The sequence below is a fragment of the Mauremys mutica genome, chromosome 3, assembly GCF_020497125.1.
Source record: "Mauremys mutica isolate MM-2020 ecotype Southern chromosome 3, ASM2049712v1, whole genome shotgun sequence".
NCBI lineage: Eukaryota > Metazoa > Chordata > Testudines > Geoemydidae > Mauremys > Mauremys mutica.
The window spans coordinates 367,218-384,036 of NC_059074.1; positions in this window are offsets into that span (position 1 = coordinate 367,218).

A 16,819-nucleotide genomic window follows, 5' to 3' on the forward strand; every position below is an offset into this window, starting at 1 on the left:
GCTCCACCCCTCACAGCCCCCTAGGGGGGCAGGGAGGAAGGCTGGGGGGAGGGGGGAGCAGTATCTGTGTCACTGGCAGGAAGCACAGATAAATCTGCATGCCCCCTCCCCCCCATGCAGCGCTCTCTTGCCAGCTGGGAGCAGTTTCTGACTCCACAACCGCAGTGCACACCTCTGCAGTGCCGCATGGTGTCCCTGGGAGGTCACCCGAGTGCTCCTCCCCCCCCATGGACCTGGCCCGAGTCCCTCTCCCTAACCCCTCCCTTGCATAGACCTGGCCTGATCCGCTCCTCCTCCCTTCCTCACCCCCCCAAACTCCACTGCTCACTCCCCCAGCCCGTTTTTTGGAAAACTGGGTATTTGTCCCACTTCCTCTTCCCAAGTGACGATCAGCTGGCAAGAGCAAACAGGACAAATGCCCAGTTTTGCCAAAATATCAGGGCGTCAGGTCAGTGTTTAAAAAGGGGGCTGCCCCAGCTAAAACAGGATGTATGGTCACCTTAGGCTGTAGTAACAGTTAGCCCAGGCAGAAGTGGGGGGCCCCAGTCCCTCACCTACTCTGTGTCCCTGCCCCCCAGAGTGCGCTGCCCAGGGCAGGTGGAGGGTCCAGGACTCCCCATAGTGGCCCAGGCTCCCTGGGCAGCTCTTACCACCATCCAGCTTCTGTCCAGGCTAGGAGGTGGGGCCGTGAGGGAAGGGGAGGAGCAGGGGGTCTCCCCAGCCTGTTGCTTCTCCTGGTGAAATATAACTGTGGGGCTTTCTCCCGGGAAGAGGGCGTGTATTACTTCCCTCTGCACATTTACATGCTTCTCTACATAAGAACATAAGAACATAAGAAAGGCCGTACCGGGTCAGACCAAAGGTCCATCTAGCCCAGTATCTGTCTACCGACAGTGGCCAATGCCAGGTGCCCCTGAGGGAGTGAACCTAACAGGCAATGATCAAGTGATCTCTCTCCTGCCATCCATCTCCATCCTCTGACGAACAGAGGCTAGGGACACCATTCTTACCCATCCTGGCTAATAGCCATTTATGGACTTAGCCACCATGAATTTATCCAGTCCCCTTTTAAACATTGTTATAGTCCTAGCCTTCACAACCTCCTCAGGTAAGGAGTTCCACAAGTTGACTGTGCGCTGCGTGAAGAAGAACTTCCTTTTATTTGTTTTAAACCTGCTGCCTATTAATTTCATTTGGTGACCCCTAGTTCTTGTATTATGGGAATAAGTAAATAACTTTTCCTTATCCACTTTCTCAACATCACTCATGATTTTATATACCTCTATCATGTCCCCCCTTAGTCTTCTCTTTTCCAAACTGAAGAGTCCTAGCCTCTTTAATCTTTCCTCATATGGGACCCTCTCTAAACCCCTAATCATTTTAGTTGCTCTTTTCTGAACCTTTTCTAGTGCTAGAATATCTTTTTTGAGGTGAGGAGACCACATCTGTACACAGTATTCGAGATGTGGGCGTACCATGGATTTATATAAGGGCAATAAGATATTCTCAGTCTTATTCTCTATCCCCTTTTTAATGATTCCTAACATCCTGTTTGCTTTTTTGACCGCCTCTGCACACTGCGTGGACGTCTTCAGAGAACTATCCACGATAACTCCAAGATCTTTTTCCTGACTCGTTGTAGCTAAATTAGCCCCCATCATGTTGTATGTATAGTTGGGGTTATTTTTTCCAATGTGCATTACTTTACATTTATCCACATTAAATTTCATTTGCCATTTTGTTGCCCAATCACTTAGTTTTGTGAGATCTTTTTGAAGTTCTTCACAATCTGCTTTGGTCTTAACTATCTTGAGTAGTTTAGTATCATCTGCAAACTTTGCCACCTCATTGTTTACCCCTTTCTCCAGATCATTAATGAATAAATTGAATAGGATTGGTCCTAGGACTGACCCTTGGGGAACACCACTAGTTACCCCTCTCCATTCTGAGAATTTACCATTAATTCCTACCCTTTGTTCCCTGTCCTTTAACCAGTTCTCAATCCATGAAAGGACCTTCCTTTTATCCCATGACAGCTTAATTTACGTAAGAGCCTTTGGTGAGGGACCTTGTCAAAGGCTTTCTGGAAATCTAAGTACACTATGTCCACCGGATCCCCCTTGTCCACATGTTTGTTGACCCCTTCAAAGAACTCTAATAGATTAGTAAAACACGATTTCCCTTTACAGAAACCATGTTGACTATTGCTCATCAGTTTATGTTTTTCTATGTGTCTGACAATTTTATTCTTTACTATTGTTTCAACTAATTTGCCCGGTACCGACGTTAGACTTACCGGTCTGTAATTGCCGGGATCACCCCTAGAGCCCTTTTTAAATATTGGCGTTACATTAGCTAACTTCCAGTCATTGGGTACCGAAGCCGATTTAAAGGACAGGTTACAAACCTTAGTTAATAGTTCCGCAACTTCACATTTGAGTTCTTTCAGAACTCTTGGGTGAATGCCATCTGGTCCCGGTGACTTGTTAATGTTGAGTTTATCAATTAATTCCAAAACCTCCTCTAGTGATACTTCAATCTGTGACAGTTCCTCAGATTTGTCACCTACAAAAGCCAGCTCAGGTTTGGGAATCTCCCTAACATCCTCAGCCGTGAAGACTGAAGCAAAGAATCCATTTAGTTTCTCCGCAATGACTTTATCATCTTTAAGCGCTCCTTTTGTATTTTCATCATCAAGGGGCCCCACTGGTTGTTTAGCAGGCTTCCTGCTTCTGATGTACTTAAAAAAACATTTTGTTATTACCTTTGGAGTTTTTGGCTAGCTGTTCTTCAAACTCCTCTTTGGCTTTTCTTATTACACTCTTGCACTTAAGTTGGCAGCGTTTGTGCTCCTTTCTATTTGCCTCACTAGGATTTGACTTCCACTTTTTAAAGGAAGTCTTTTTATCTCTCACTGCTTCTTTTACATGGTTGTTAAGCCACGGTGGCTCTTTTTTAGTTCTTTTACTGTTTTTCTTAATTTGGGGTATACATTGAAGTTGGGCCTCTATTATGGTGTCTTTAAAAAGGGCCCACGCAACTTGCAGGGATTTCACTTTAGTCACTGTACCTTTTAACTTTTGTCTAACTAACCCCCTCATTTTTGTATAGTTCCCCCTTTTGAAATTAAAGGCCACAGTGTTAGGCAGTTGAGATGTTCTTCCCACCACAGGGATGTTGAATGCTATTGTATTATGGTCACTATTTCCAAGCGGTCCTGCTATAGTTACCTCTTGGACCAGCTCCTGCGCTCCACTCAGGATTAAATCTAGAGTCGCCTCTCCCTTTGTGGGTTCCCGTACCAGCTGCTCCATGAAGCAGTCATTTAAAGTATCAAGAAATTTTATCTCTGTATCATCTGCTCTGGGGGCGGGGCCCATCTGGATATCATAAGGGAGCCCTGCAAAATCCTCGGGGGACATACATTCCCTGCATATCGCTGCCACATCAGCTGGAGTGAATCCAGCCATGCCAGATACTCTCACCATCCACCCCAAGGCTGTGCTCCTATTCAGTGGGCCAACTGATTTCCCTACTGCCCTAGCCTGGTCAGAGGTAAAGGGTCTAGTCTCCACCCGCTCCTCTGTTCCTCCCTGGGGTCCCCTTTTTGTGACAGAGGTACTGACTGTGGGGGCCATCGGGGGAGGCCTTTGCAGCTCTTCCAGTGATTCCCGTAGGGGGCTATATGGAGACTGCCCGATGGGATCCAGGGTGAACTCACCAGTGTCCGTCAGCTCATAATTGCAATAAGGGGGGATACACTGGGATCCTGATGCTATGTCTTCCTCCCAGCTACAATTCCCTCTAATCGCTGCCACGATCCCACTTTGCTCTCCCAACTGAGCCTTAAGGAAGTTAAGGGCACATATCTGTCTCCGGCATTCCCCGTGCTCTGCCTGGGTTCTGCTCTGTGAATCCTTCAAAAAGGCTCTGACTGCAGCTTTGCTCTCCGTGGTCTGCTGTTTCAACTCAGGCACTTCCCCCTGCAACTTACTACTGACCCACTCACTATCACATACCTGCTTCTGTATCCCTACAATCTGTGCTGCTTGTGTCAGAGACATCGCTCTGAGAGCATCAGATTCTGCCTTCAAATTAATCACTTCACTTTCCTTTTCAACTCTGATTCTTTCCAGTTTCTGCACCTGGTTTTTAACTGATCTAGCTCCTGATCCAGTGTTGTCACAACCATCCACAATCCCTGCAAAGAAGCCTTTCTCTTTGCCCTAACATTCGGACCTCCCCACCTTTCTGCATTAACCCAGATATCCCATTGCTTGTGGAGCTGCAGGGAGGCTCCGGGGCCAGTGAAGGCACCGAGCTTCCAGGGTCCATTACCCCCATACTCTTGTACAAAATCTGTCAAGCTGTTTCCCAACATCATGTTCAACTGTTCATTCTTTCCAGGTGTTTCCCTGTCTCTGGACATAATTTCTCCACTCGAGCAGGCAATCAGCCTGAGTTCTGAGTCCCAGGCCTGGTCTACACTAGGACTTTAATTCGAATTTAGCAGCGTTAATTCGAACTAACCGCTCAACCGTCCACACCAGGAAGCCATTTAATTCGAACTAGAGGGCTCTTTAGTTCGAATTTGGTACTCCACCCCGGCAGGTGGAGTAACGCTAAATTCGACATGGCTAGTTCGAATTAGGCTAGGTGTGGATGGAAATCGAACTTAATAGCTCCGGGAGCTATCCCACACTGCACCACTCTGTTGACGCTCTGGACAGCAGCCCGAGCTTGGATTCTCTGCCCAGCCACACAGGAAATGACCCGCGAAAATTTGAATTCATTTTCCTGTCTGGGCGGTTTGAATCTGACGTTCTGGTTGCACATCGGGGCGAGCTCCGCAGCACCGGCAGCAATGCAGAGCTCTCCAGCAGAGGAGTTCATGTAATCTCTGAATAGAAAGAGGGACCCGGCATAGACTGACCGGGAACTCTTGGATCTGATCAGTGTGTGGGGCGAGGAGTCTGTGCTTTCGGAGCTGCGCTCCAACAAACGGAATGCAAAGACCTACGAGAAGGTCTCCAAAGCCATGATACAGACAGAGGATACAGCTGTCATGCAACGCAGCGCCGCGTGAAAATCAAGGACCCCAGACAAGCCTACCAAAAAATCAAAGCGGCCAACGGACGCTATGGAGCCTGCCACCACTGCCCCACCAGTGACCATGGACTCTGATGATGGGACAGTGTCGACGGACAGTTCCTCGACGATGTTCACGGACGGGGAAGATGAGGAAGGGTTTGTGGAGGACGAGGCAGGCGATAGCGCTTACAACGCTGGTTTCCCCGACAGCCAGGATCTATTCATCACCGTCACGGAGATCCCCTACCAACCCTCCCCGGCCAGGAACCCGGATCCTGAATCAGGGGTAGGAGCAGTCGGTAAGTGCTTTAACCATGTTAACTTTTATTCTTAATATAACAGGAATCTGAAGTGTGTGAAAAGGAGGTCTCTGTATATATGGTGATAGAACAGAAATCCTCCTGGGAGAACGCCACGAAGCTCTCCTGCCGTTAATCGATAAGCATCAGCAGGAGGTTCCTGGGGAGAGCTGCCTTATTGGGTGCTCCGTGATAGCACACTTTTCCGCGCGAGGCTTTCATGCGGTATTCAGGGAGCACTGCCTCCCAGAGCACGGCTGCATAGGTCCGTGGTTCGTGCTAGATTTCACGCAGCATGCGCTCTCTATCTCCTTCAATGCCCGTCCTCACGGTGATCTCGCTCGGAGACTCCTGCATCTAAGTAGGGGAAGAAATGTTACGTTACGCCTGGTCCAAAGTATTTTTAATAAATAAACGGACAGACGGCATAGCACAGACTCAGCACGCAGCTGCGTGACGAGCGTAACGGAAAGCCAAAGAATCAAATGGACGCTCATGGAGGGAGGGGGGAACGAGGACGCAAGGTATCCCACAGTTCCTGCTGTCTCCGAAAAGCATTTGCATTCTTGGCTGATCTCCAAATGCTTCTAGGGTCAAACACAGTGTCCGCAGTGGGTCGGGGCATAGCTCGGCAATTTACGCACCCCCCCGACCCCCAGAAGTTAAAGGGAAAACAATCCTCTGTTGACTGTTTTACATGTCACCGTATCTGTACTGAATGCTGCAGATAGACGCGATGGTGCAGCACTCAACACCAACATCCTTGCTCCCCCCACGCTATGATGGCTGATCGTACAATAAGATGGAAATCCATCCTCATCATCAGCCTATTGGCACATGGGGCAGTGCAAAAGGACTGGTAACCATAACGACCATACCAACTTGCTTGGGACAGGTCGGTCAAGGCCGCCTGTTGCTAATTTTTCATGGTAGATGGTGCAGTATGGCTGGTAACCGTCCTCATCATTGCAACAGGGGGCTGAGCTCCATCAGCCCCCACCCTTCATTGTAAAGAAAAGATTCAATTGCCCCTGGACTAGCAGAGGGATGAGTGGCTCCCTCCTCCACACCCCTTAATGTCATCTCTGGACTATCATTGCAGCTGGAGGCTTCCTTCCACTCATTTCTCACAAACGACTACCTGTGTCTTATTCATGCATTCTATATTACTTCATCACACAAGTGGGGGGACAATGGTATTGGAACCCAGGAAGGCTGGGGGAAGAACGGAATGAACAGCTGGGGTTGTTTCAGGAGCACATCCTGTGAATAGCGTTCAGCTCAAAATTTATGCAGGATTGGACAGAGAGCAGCTGTGGTCTCTGGTTGTATGATACAGTGGTTCTCTAGTACACTTGCCCATAATCTAGGCAAGACTGATTCTATTTTTAGATACCCAAAAAGGAGGGATTGACTCGGGGAGTCATTCCCAAATTTTGCTTTTGAGCCCCTGGCTGATCGACCAGGGGCACTTATGACAGCACCAAATGGCGCAGTGCAAAAGGACAGGTAACCATGACCATCTTATTACCGTCTTCTTACCAGTTCATGGTATGGTAGACGGTGCAGTATGCCTGGTAACCATCGCTGCTGTCATGCAAAAGCATAAGCATGCTGCTGTGTAGCGCTGCTGGTCCGCCTCTGTCAGCGGCATCCAGTACACATATGGTGACATACACAAAAGGCAAAATAGGGTCCATTGTTGCCATGCTATGGCGTGTGCCAGGGCATTTCATGGAAAACGTGCTCGAAATGATTGTCTGCCGTTGCTTTCCCGGAGGAAGGAATGACTGGCGACATTTACCCAGAATCCACCGCGCAAATGATTTGTGCAACAGCAGGCACAGGGGTCTCAACAAAAAATTCACAGAGACAGCCTAGACTCAGTTAATTGTTCGCAAAAAAGTATCATTGCAAGGAATTAACTAACTGTTTCCCATCTCACAGCTTCCACTGTCTCCAGACCTTCCACAGCATCCACCTCGCAGAGGCTGGCGAAGATTAGGCGGTGAAAGAAAAAGACAAGGGACACGATTTTCGATGAATGTGTGGGCTGCTACCTAGCCGAGGCGGACCAGCAGAGGCAGTGGAGGGAGAAAGTCTCTCTGTACCAGCGCTCACACAGCGAATGGGAGGAGAGGTGGCGTGAGGAACACAAGCAGGCGACTCAAGCAATGCTTGTACTACTGAGGGAGCAAACGGACACGCTCCGGTGACTTGTGTATGTTCTGCAGGACCGCTGCAGGACAGAGCCCCCGGCAGTATCTCTGCAACCGCCCTCCCCCGCCACAAAGTCACATACCCCCCTCACCCCAAATAACCAGGAGGATGCCCGCCCTGGGCCGTGAATACTGTCACTGCACCCCAGCAGAGTGCTCAAGTAACCAAAAGCTCTCATACCCTACGTTTGCATAAGTCCTTCCCTTCCGGACTCAAACAAGTCCCAATCCCAGTCCCATCCCATAACTGTGTACTTAAGTAATAAAAATACTTTGCTGTTAAGTACTGTTTCCGTCATGTTTCTTCACTGAAGACTGTGTTTGAATGGGGTGCGTGGGGAAGTGCGTTGCTAATTGCATAGGACAGGCACCTTTCGCAGGGTACAGACACGGGGGCCGGATCAGCAGTGGGTAACACACACAGTGCAGTCAGCAGGCACCGTGGTCGGTATGGGAGGTGGTTTCCAGGTTCTGTGTGGGCGGTGGGGATGTGACTTTTTAGCGGGGGAGGGCGGGTACAGATCTTATATAGCGGTCCTTGTCGTGGACCGCTGAGTCATGCAACAGAGGAATCTGTATCCGTCCTCCTCCGCCACAAGGCCACATAGCCCCCCACACACAGAATCCCAAAAAGGAGGGATGGCAGGCTCCGTTGAAACAAGCAGTCCGGCAATGCGGACCGCTGTAGGAGCAGGAGCCTGTCATTCCTTGAGTTTAGAGGCGGTCTTTACATCAGCGCACACCCTACCCACCGCAGTCTGCGTTCCAGTTTCGACCCTTTAACGAAAAGTCATGAATAAAGAAACCTCTCCTCAGTAACAGTGTGACATGTATTTTATTTTTACATGTGTCTTGGAAGTGGAGGAAACGGGGAGAACGGGGTATGTAACCGAAGAGGAGAGTCAACAGTAACTGGGTAAAGAAACAGGGGCAGGTTCAGCTTCTCTGTAAAGAAACTGAACAGTCACAGGTCACGCTGCTCGCTGCTCGCTGGTATTTAAAGAGTTCCTTGTCGCTGTCCCAGGCGCCTGTATAGGGCTTCATGAGCAAGTGCATTAGCGGGCAGGCTGGGTCACCGAGGATCACTATAGGCAAATGCACATCCACAACAGTTATTTCGTGGTACGGGAAGAAACTACCTTCCAGCAGGCATCTGAGCAGCCCACAGTTCCTGAGAACACACGCATCAGGAACCTTGCCCGGCCATACGACGTTCATGTTGGTAAAAAGGCCCCTATGGTCCCCCAGTGCTTGCAGAACCATTGAAAAGTAGCCCAATTTCTCAGCAGCTGAATGTGGAAGAGGTGGACGATAAAGTGCGAGGAGGAGAAAACGGCGAGGATCGCAGCGGGCTCCATGCTTGCAGTGCTGTGGCGTCCACGCTGTCACTGACCAGAAAAGTGCACGAACAGATTGCCCGCAGGCGCTTTCAGGGAGGGAGGGAGTGAGGGCGTGATTGACGGTTCAATGACGACAGTTACCCAAAACCACCCTCGACACATTTTTTTCCCCCAGCAGGCATTGGGGGCTCTACCCAGCATTCCAATGGGCAGCGGGGACTGCGGGAACTGTGGGATAGGTTCCCACAGTGCACCGCTTCGAAAGTCGACGCCAGCCCCGTTAATGTGGACTCAGAAGTTCGAATTAGTGTATTTAGTATGGATACACAAATTCGACTTCATAAGGTCGAATCCACAAATTCGAATTAAGTAGATTCGAAATAGTCCTGTAGTGTAGACAAGGCCCCAGTAACGGAATGTATCCGTAGATTAACTCGCGCACTGCGACACGGGAACTTGTAGGGAGCGACCCCACCCCGCCATCTTTTACCTCCTATTGCAATGGACAAACTACACACAGTTTGTACCATCCGTCTCCTTCCTCTCCACCACGCCCTGCTGGGGCCTCCAAATTCTGTTACCCGGGGTTCTTTCAACCCAAAGCTTTACTCTGTGCGAGGAGGGGTCAGGGAATAAATCCGGGGAGACACGGCCGTCCGACCGATCGATGGCTGGCACAAACAGGACAACACAAGAGTGCTTTCACTTAAAGCTAAACTTTACTAGTCTCAAGCACTTACACACGTCCGCAACAAGTTAGTAAAACACCCCCCAACCCTTGATAATTACCAAAGCTGAGAATGGCTTTTGAGTGATACAACAGCAGCCCGTCTGCTGCTGGGGATCAGAAGATGCATCCAGAGGGAAAGGCCAGTCCCGAAACGAGTCCCTTCAGCACCTCACCCGTAGAGGCACTTTTACAGCAGCGAAACCCACATGTGGATGGCCATTTTCGTAAAAACAAGAGTCGTCCACAAACCAAACAACATCTGCTATTCCCAGCATCTCACTCAGCACAGCCCCTCCCTCGAAGAGCGACGGCTCCCGAGGCAGTAGCTCAGGTGTAACAGAGTAGCATATGCATGAACACACACACACAAAATCTGTTATAGTTACCAGTCTGTTGCTCAAATAAACCTAATGGCCAGTTAGGCTGAGAGAGAGGGAAGGGGCTGCCTCTGTCGGTCCGGAACGATGCTCCATGTTGCAGCAGGACGGAACCCGAAGAATCATGCACACCCCCCATCTTTATAGGCCCGTCCTTCCATGCAAGTCTATGCATTTGGCCTTGTCAGGCCTCTCATCAGTCTGAAAGTTGTTTACGTGGTTATCCGATAACAGTACGCTGACGATCCCCTCTGGCTGTTGTTGATCTGGGGGGAGTCGTTATCTATTCCTGGTGAAGGGGCACCTGCCTCTTGCTTCTGGGGTCATCAATCTGCCCTGGTCCGCTTTCTTTTGGTGTCTCCGAGTCTCGGCCCCTCCTTTGGCCATCTGGACATGCAGTGGCCTTCACACTTATCTTTCTTAAAACAGTCTCACTCTCATCCCGGACTCGGGGTGTTATATAGTTGCAGCAGGGCATAAAAATCACTTTTAGTACCAGGCTACTTCTAACACTAAAACTTCTTTTATTTATTACAAGGTCTTCCATAACATTCCATTCCTTTTAATTTACCTTTTTCCCAACATCAGAAACTACAGCTAACATTTGCGGCCTGTCTAAGGCCCACACATTAGCATTGCAAACTTTAATCAAAGGACCTAAACTTAAACTAAATTAATCTTAGAACTTCATTCTATTACAATATTCATAATTCTTATACTAATCATTAGTATTTGGGTTACACCAGGGCTTCGACTTAAATATTTTCAGGCAAAAATCCCCCACTGAGCTGGAGTTAAGTTGTAAATCTGCTACATAAAGGAGAAAAGCCTTGACAAGAGCTGCACCAGGACAGAAAGGCTGGAGTGTGTGGGAGGGACTCATTGCTGTGGTATCTGAGGGTACGTCTACACTACGGGATTATTCCGAATTTACATAAACCGGTTTACTAAAACAGATTGTATAAAATCGAGTGCACACGGCCACACTAAGCACATTAATTCAGTGGTGTGCGTCCACGGTCCGAGGCTAGCGTCGATTTCTGGAGCGTTGCACTGTGGGTAGCTATTCTGTAGCTATCCCATAGTTCCCGCAGTCGCCCCCACCCCTTGGAATTCTGGGTTGAGTTCCCAGTGCCTGATGGGGCAAAAATCATTGTCGCAGGTGGTTCTGGGTACAGCCTCACCCCTCCCTCCCTGAAAGCAGCAGACAACTGTTTCGCGCTTTTTTTGCTTTGTGAACTGTGCAGACGCCATAACACAGCAAGCATGGACCCTGCTCAGCTCAATACTGCAATCGTGGATGTTTTAAACACCTCGCGCACTCTCGTGCAGTATATGGTGAACCAGGACCTTCAAACCAAGGTGAGGAGGAGGTGGATACAGCAGCGCGGCGATGAGAGTGATGAGGACATGGACACAGAATTCTCTCAAACCGCGGGCCCCTGCGCTTTGGAGATCCTGATGGTAACGGGGCAGATTCTATCCATTGAACGCCGATTTTGGGCCCGGGAAACAAGCACTGGTGGGACCGCATTGTGTTGCAGGTGTGGGACGATTCCCAGTGGCTGCGAAACTTTCGCATGCGTAAGGGCACTTTCATGGAACTTTGTGACTTGCTTTCCCCTGCCCTGAAACGCCATAATACCAAGATGAGAGCAGCCCTCACAGTAGAGAAGCGAGTGGCGATAGCCCTGTGGAAGTTTGCAACACCAGACAGCTACCGGTCAGTCAGGAATCAATTTGGAGTTGGAAAATCTACTGTGGGGGCTGCTGTGATGCAAGTAGCCAAAGCAATCACTAAGCTGCTTCTACAAAAGGTTGTGACTCTGGGAAACGTGCAGGCCATAGTGGATGGCTTTGCTGCACTGGGATTCCCTAACTGTGGGGGGGCAATAGATGGAACCCATATCCCTATCTTGGCACCGGAGCGCCAGGGCACCCAGTATGTAAACCAGAAGGGGTACTTTTCAATGGTGCTGCAAGCACTGGTGGATCACAAGGGACGTTTCACCAACATCCACGTGGGATGGCCAGGCAGGGTTCATGACGCTCGCGTATTCAGAAGCACTACTCTGTTTAAACGGCTGCAGCAAGGGAATTACTTCCCAGATCAGAAAATAACAGTTGGGGATGTTGAAATGCCTGTTGTTATCTTGGGGGACCCAGCCTACCCCTTGATGCCATGGCTCATGAAGCCATACACAGGCAGCCTGGACAATGGTCAGGATCTGTTCAATTACAGGCTGAGCAAGTGCAGAATTGTGGTGGAATGTGCATTTGGCCGTTTAAAGGCGCGCTGGCGCACATTACTGACTCGCTCAGACCTCAGCCAAACCAATGTCCCCTATGTTATTGCTGCTTGCTGTATTCTCCACAATCTCTGTGAGAGTAAGGGGGAGACCTTTATGGCGGGGTGGGAGGCTGAGGCAAATCACCTGGCCGCTGATTACGCGCAGCCAGACACCGGGGAGATTAGAAGAGCACACCAGGAAGCGGTGCGCATCAGAGAAGCTTTGAAAATGAGCTTTATCAATGGCCAGGGTACAGTGTGACTGCTGTGTTTGTTGATGAACACCCACCCCCCTTGATTGACTTATTCCCTGTAAGCAACTCACCCTCCCGCTTCAAGTACAGCTTACTTATGCAAATAAAGGCACTATAGTTTAAAAATCATGAATTCTTTATTAATTCATTATAAAAAAAGGGAGAGAAGTAAGGGTGTGGTTTGGGAGGAAGATAGGAAGGATGGAGAAGGCCAGTAAAAAAATTTCACATTAATGACAGCCTTCTGGTTGGGCTGTCCATGGGGGTGTAGTGGGCGGGTGCACGGAGCCTCCCCCCACGCGTTCTTACACATCTGGGTGAGGAGGATGTGGAACATGGTGAGGGTTGAGGGTGGTTATACAGGGGCTGCAGCGGCACTCTGTGATCGTGCTGCCGTTCCTGAAGCTCCACCAGACGCCGGAGCATGTCAGTTTGATCACGCAGCAGCCCCAGAGTTGCATCCCGCCACCGCTGATCTTCCTGCCGCCACCTCTGATTTTCCTGCCGGTCTTCCTGCCGCCACCTCTCATCTCGGGTGTCCCTCCTGTCCTCACGTTCATCCCTCCTGTCCTCACGTTCACTGGCATCTTTCCTGTAATTTGATACCACGTCCTTCCACTCATTCAGATGAGCTCTTTCCTTGTGTGTAACTTCCATAATATCCGAGAACATTTCATCTCGTGTCTTCTTTTTCCTCCGCCTTATCTGGACTAGCCTTTGGGATGGAGTAGGGAGGCTTGAAAAATTTGCAGCTGCATGAGGGAGAGAAATATTTAAAAAGATACATTTTACAGAACAATGGTTATACTCTTTCACAGTGAACAGCACTATTCACCTTACATAGCACATGTGATTTCCCTACAAGGTCGCATTTTTCATCTTAATACTGAGTGCCTGCAGCGCTGGGGTTACAGATCTCACAGACACAGGTCCGGGCATCAGAATTCAGCTTGCATGCGGCCATAGTAAGCCACTGTCTTTCGGCTTCTGCAGTGATTTTCCCCTCCCCCCAACGCATGGCTAATACCATGCTAGCTCCATACTAATCACCCTCCCCCTCCCGCCCCCCCACTGCATGGCTGGTAGCTTGGAAGATCCCCGCTGACCAAACGTGAAAAAGATCATCGGCATTTCATTCCTTCCCTCCCCCCGCTTGGCTACATGCAGGAAAAGATTTTTTTTTAAGATGCTGCAGTCCACGAACCCAGTAGGAAAATGGCCATCCCCCTTACTTAAATTCCTGATTTTTCAACCAGGTTACCCTGAACGATATCACTCTGCTGAGGATAACACAGCGAGATAAAGAACGGATGCTTCTTGAATGCCAGCAATCACCGGGACCATACGCAGCTATGCTTTGCCATGCAATGATACCTGATTACTTGCTACATGCATGGCGTGGTAAAGTGTCCTACCATGGTGGACGGAACAAGGCTGCCTTGCCCAGAAACCTTCTGCAAAGGCTTCTGGAGTACCTCCAGGAGCGCTTCATCGAGATCTCCCTGGAGGATTTCCTCTCAATCCCCAGACATGTTAACAAACTTTTCTAAGTAACTATACTGTCAGCGAATGCATCCCAAGTCCTCAGGGCAAATCAATCATTAAAAAACGCTTGCTTAAAAAACAATGTTTGATATTTGCAAAGGTACACTCACCAGAGGTCCCTTCCATGGCGTCATTGTCTGGGATAGTGGCTTGGGAGGGTAATTCCGTCAGGGTGAGAAAAAGCTCCTGGCTGCTGGGGGTCACGGAGTGCTGTGTGCTGTCTGCTAGCTCGTCCTCCTCTTCTTCATCGTCATCTTCCCCGTCTGCATAATCCTCAGCCATGGCAGAGATTACAACCCCCACCTCGGAATCCACGATCAGGGGTGGGGTACTTGTGGCGCAGCCCCCTAAAATTGCATGCAGCTCAGCATAGAAGCGGCATGTTTTTGGCCCTGCCCCGGACCTTCCGTTTGCTTCTTTGGTTTTCTGGTAGGCTTGTCTGAGCTCCTTAACTTTCACTCTGCACTGCACTGAGTCCCTGCTGTGGCCTTTATCCGTCATAGCCTTAGAAATTCTTTCAAATACTTTTTCATTTCGTCTTTTGGAACGCAGTTCTGTTAGCACTGAATCCTCTCCCCAGATAGCAATCAGATCCAGTACCTCCCGTGCAGTCCATGCTGGGGCTCTTTTTCGATTCTCAGGAGACTGCATTGTTACCTGTGCTGATGAGCTGTGCGTGGTCACCTGTGCTGATGAGCTCTCCACGCTGGGGAAGCAGGAAATGAATTTCAAAAGTTCGCGGGGCTTTTCCTGTTTATCTGGCCAGTGCAAGTTCAGAATGCTGTCCAGAGCGGTCAGTGGTGCACTGTGGGATACCGCCCGGAGGCCAATACCATCGATTTGCGGCCACACTAACCCTATTCTGATATGTTAATCCCGATATTAGCGCTACTCCTCTCGTCGGGGAGGAGTTCAGAAACCGATTTAAAGAGCCATTAAAATCGATATAAGGGGCCTCTTAGTGTGGACGGGTGTGGCGTTAAATCGGTTTAACGCTCCTAAAACCGGTTTAAACGCATAGTGTAGACCAGGCCTGAGTGCCCTCTCTCCAACAGAGAGCACAGATCCTGAGGTGGGGAAGTATTATCCCCTTCAGACAGATTGGCAAACTGAGGCATGGGAAATCTGTGGCAGACCCAGGACTAGAACCCAGTTCTCCTGACCCTGCTCCCCTGAGCTTTTGCCACAAATCACTGTTCCTACCCCTCTGGAGACAGCAGGGACTGTGGGCAGTGGTCAAAGAGGTGCAGCTAGTTTCCTGCTTTCTCAGCGTGTACAGGCTGTGGGGAGAGAGCTGGGATTCAGACCCTGTCCTTCAGAGCAGGTGGGTCTCACTCCCGTGAGCAAGGGATGGGAAGGGCTGGAGGAGGAGACACATGCATGGGAACACGGGGGGGGGGAAGCACATTCATAGATTTCCCAACCAAGCAAAGGAGATTCGCATTAATCCAGCCAGCAGGGCCTGCAGTTTTAGAATGGCAGGAGCCAGTTTGTAGCTGACCTGAATTAATTCCTGATGGAACTAGAGCAGATCTTTTAGAGAAACATCCAGTCTTAGTTTTAAAATGGTCAGGGATGGAGAATCCACCACAGCCCATGGTCAGTCGCTGCAACAGTTATTTCCCCTCCCTGTTCACAATTTACACCTTATTTACTGTCTGAATTTGTCTAGCTTCAAACTTGTACCCATTAGATCTTGTTACACAGCAGTGACTGGGTGAAAGGCTCCACCGGTTCATGCAGGAGGTCAGACTAGATCATTAATAGTCCCTTCGGATTTCAAACTCTATGTCTGTCTAGCTGGCAAGTGCTATGGCAGAGTCTGCAGCTCAGCTGGAGTGGGCAGGAGTCCCCTACTGAGGTCACTGTCAAACCAGCTCCTAACAGTAACTGCTTTTATCGTGTGTCCTGCACCCTGCGATGCTGCTGAGCGCAGTCAGCACTTGCCCTTAATTTTCTAGTTACTAGGGGAAATCCTTTTTTCTTCCTTCCTGGCTGTGTTTTACAGCACATTAAATAAAGTTCTGTTAAAGTGTCGCTGTATCTCTCTTGTTTCACAATTCAGAGCTGCAGATCCCTCAAGGCAACGGCGATACTGGGTAACTGAGGTGTAAGGAACACTAGAACTTTCCCGTAACCACCTAACACTGCATTTTTAAATGCAGACTTACAATTCTGCATGTCAGGTAGCACCAATGCCCAGCCAAACCAGGACACTGCCTGGGACACTTCAGGCTGGTGTGCGCTGTCAGAGTGAGCTTGTAAAGCTTTCTGCACAGCACTGCCCTTGCACCAGCTAGTAACTGGCCACATGAGGCTGCTCACGTTCAGCAGACAGCCTATCTGTGCACTCCCCAACCTTGGCAGGAGATAGCTAAATCTTGCCTTGCTGCTGCCCAGGAGTCTGGTGAGCCAGGGGAAAGGGGTCGGCTGGTCACAGCTGGCATTGGAACCCTATTAATGCCAATAGGCCAGTCCGGGAGAATTGTCCCTGCTTTCAACCTGTCAAGAGGTGCTGTGTTCCTAAAGATAAAGCATCAAGGACTTACCCGTGCCATCCATCGTGTCAGTAAATCATCCCTGGTGATCCACCAACACTTGCACAACCATGGAGAAGCCCCCTCAGAGGCAAGTGTGGGGACAGGATCAGGATGTGCATCCCATCTATCACCCC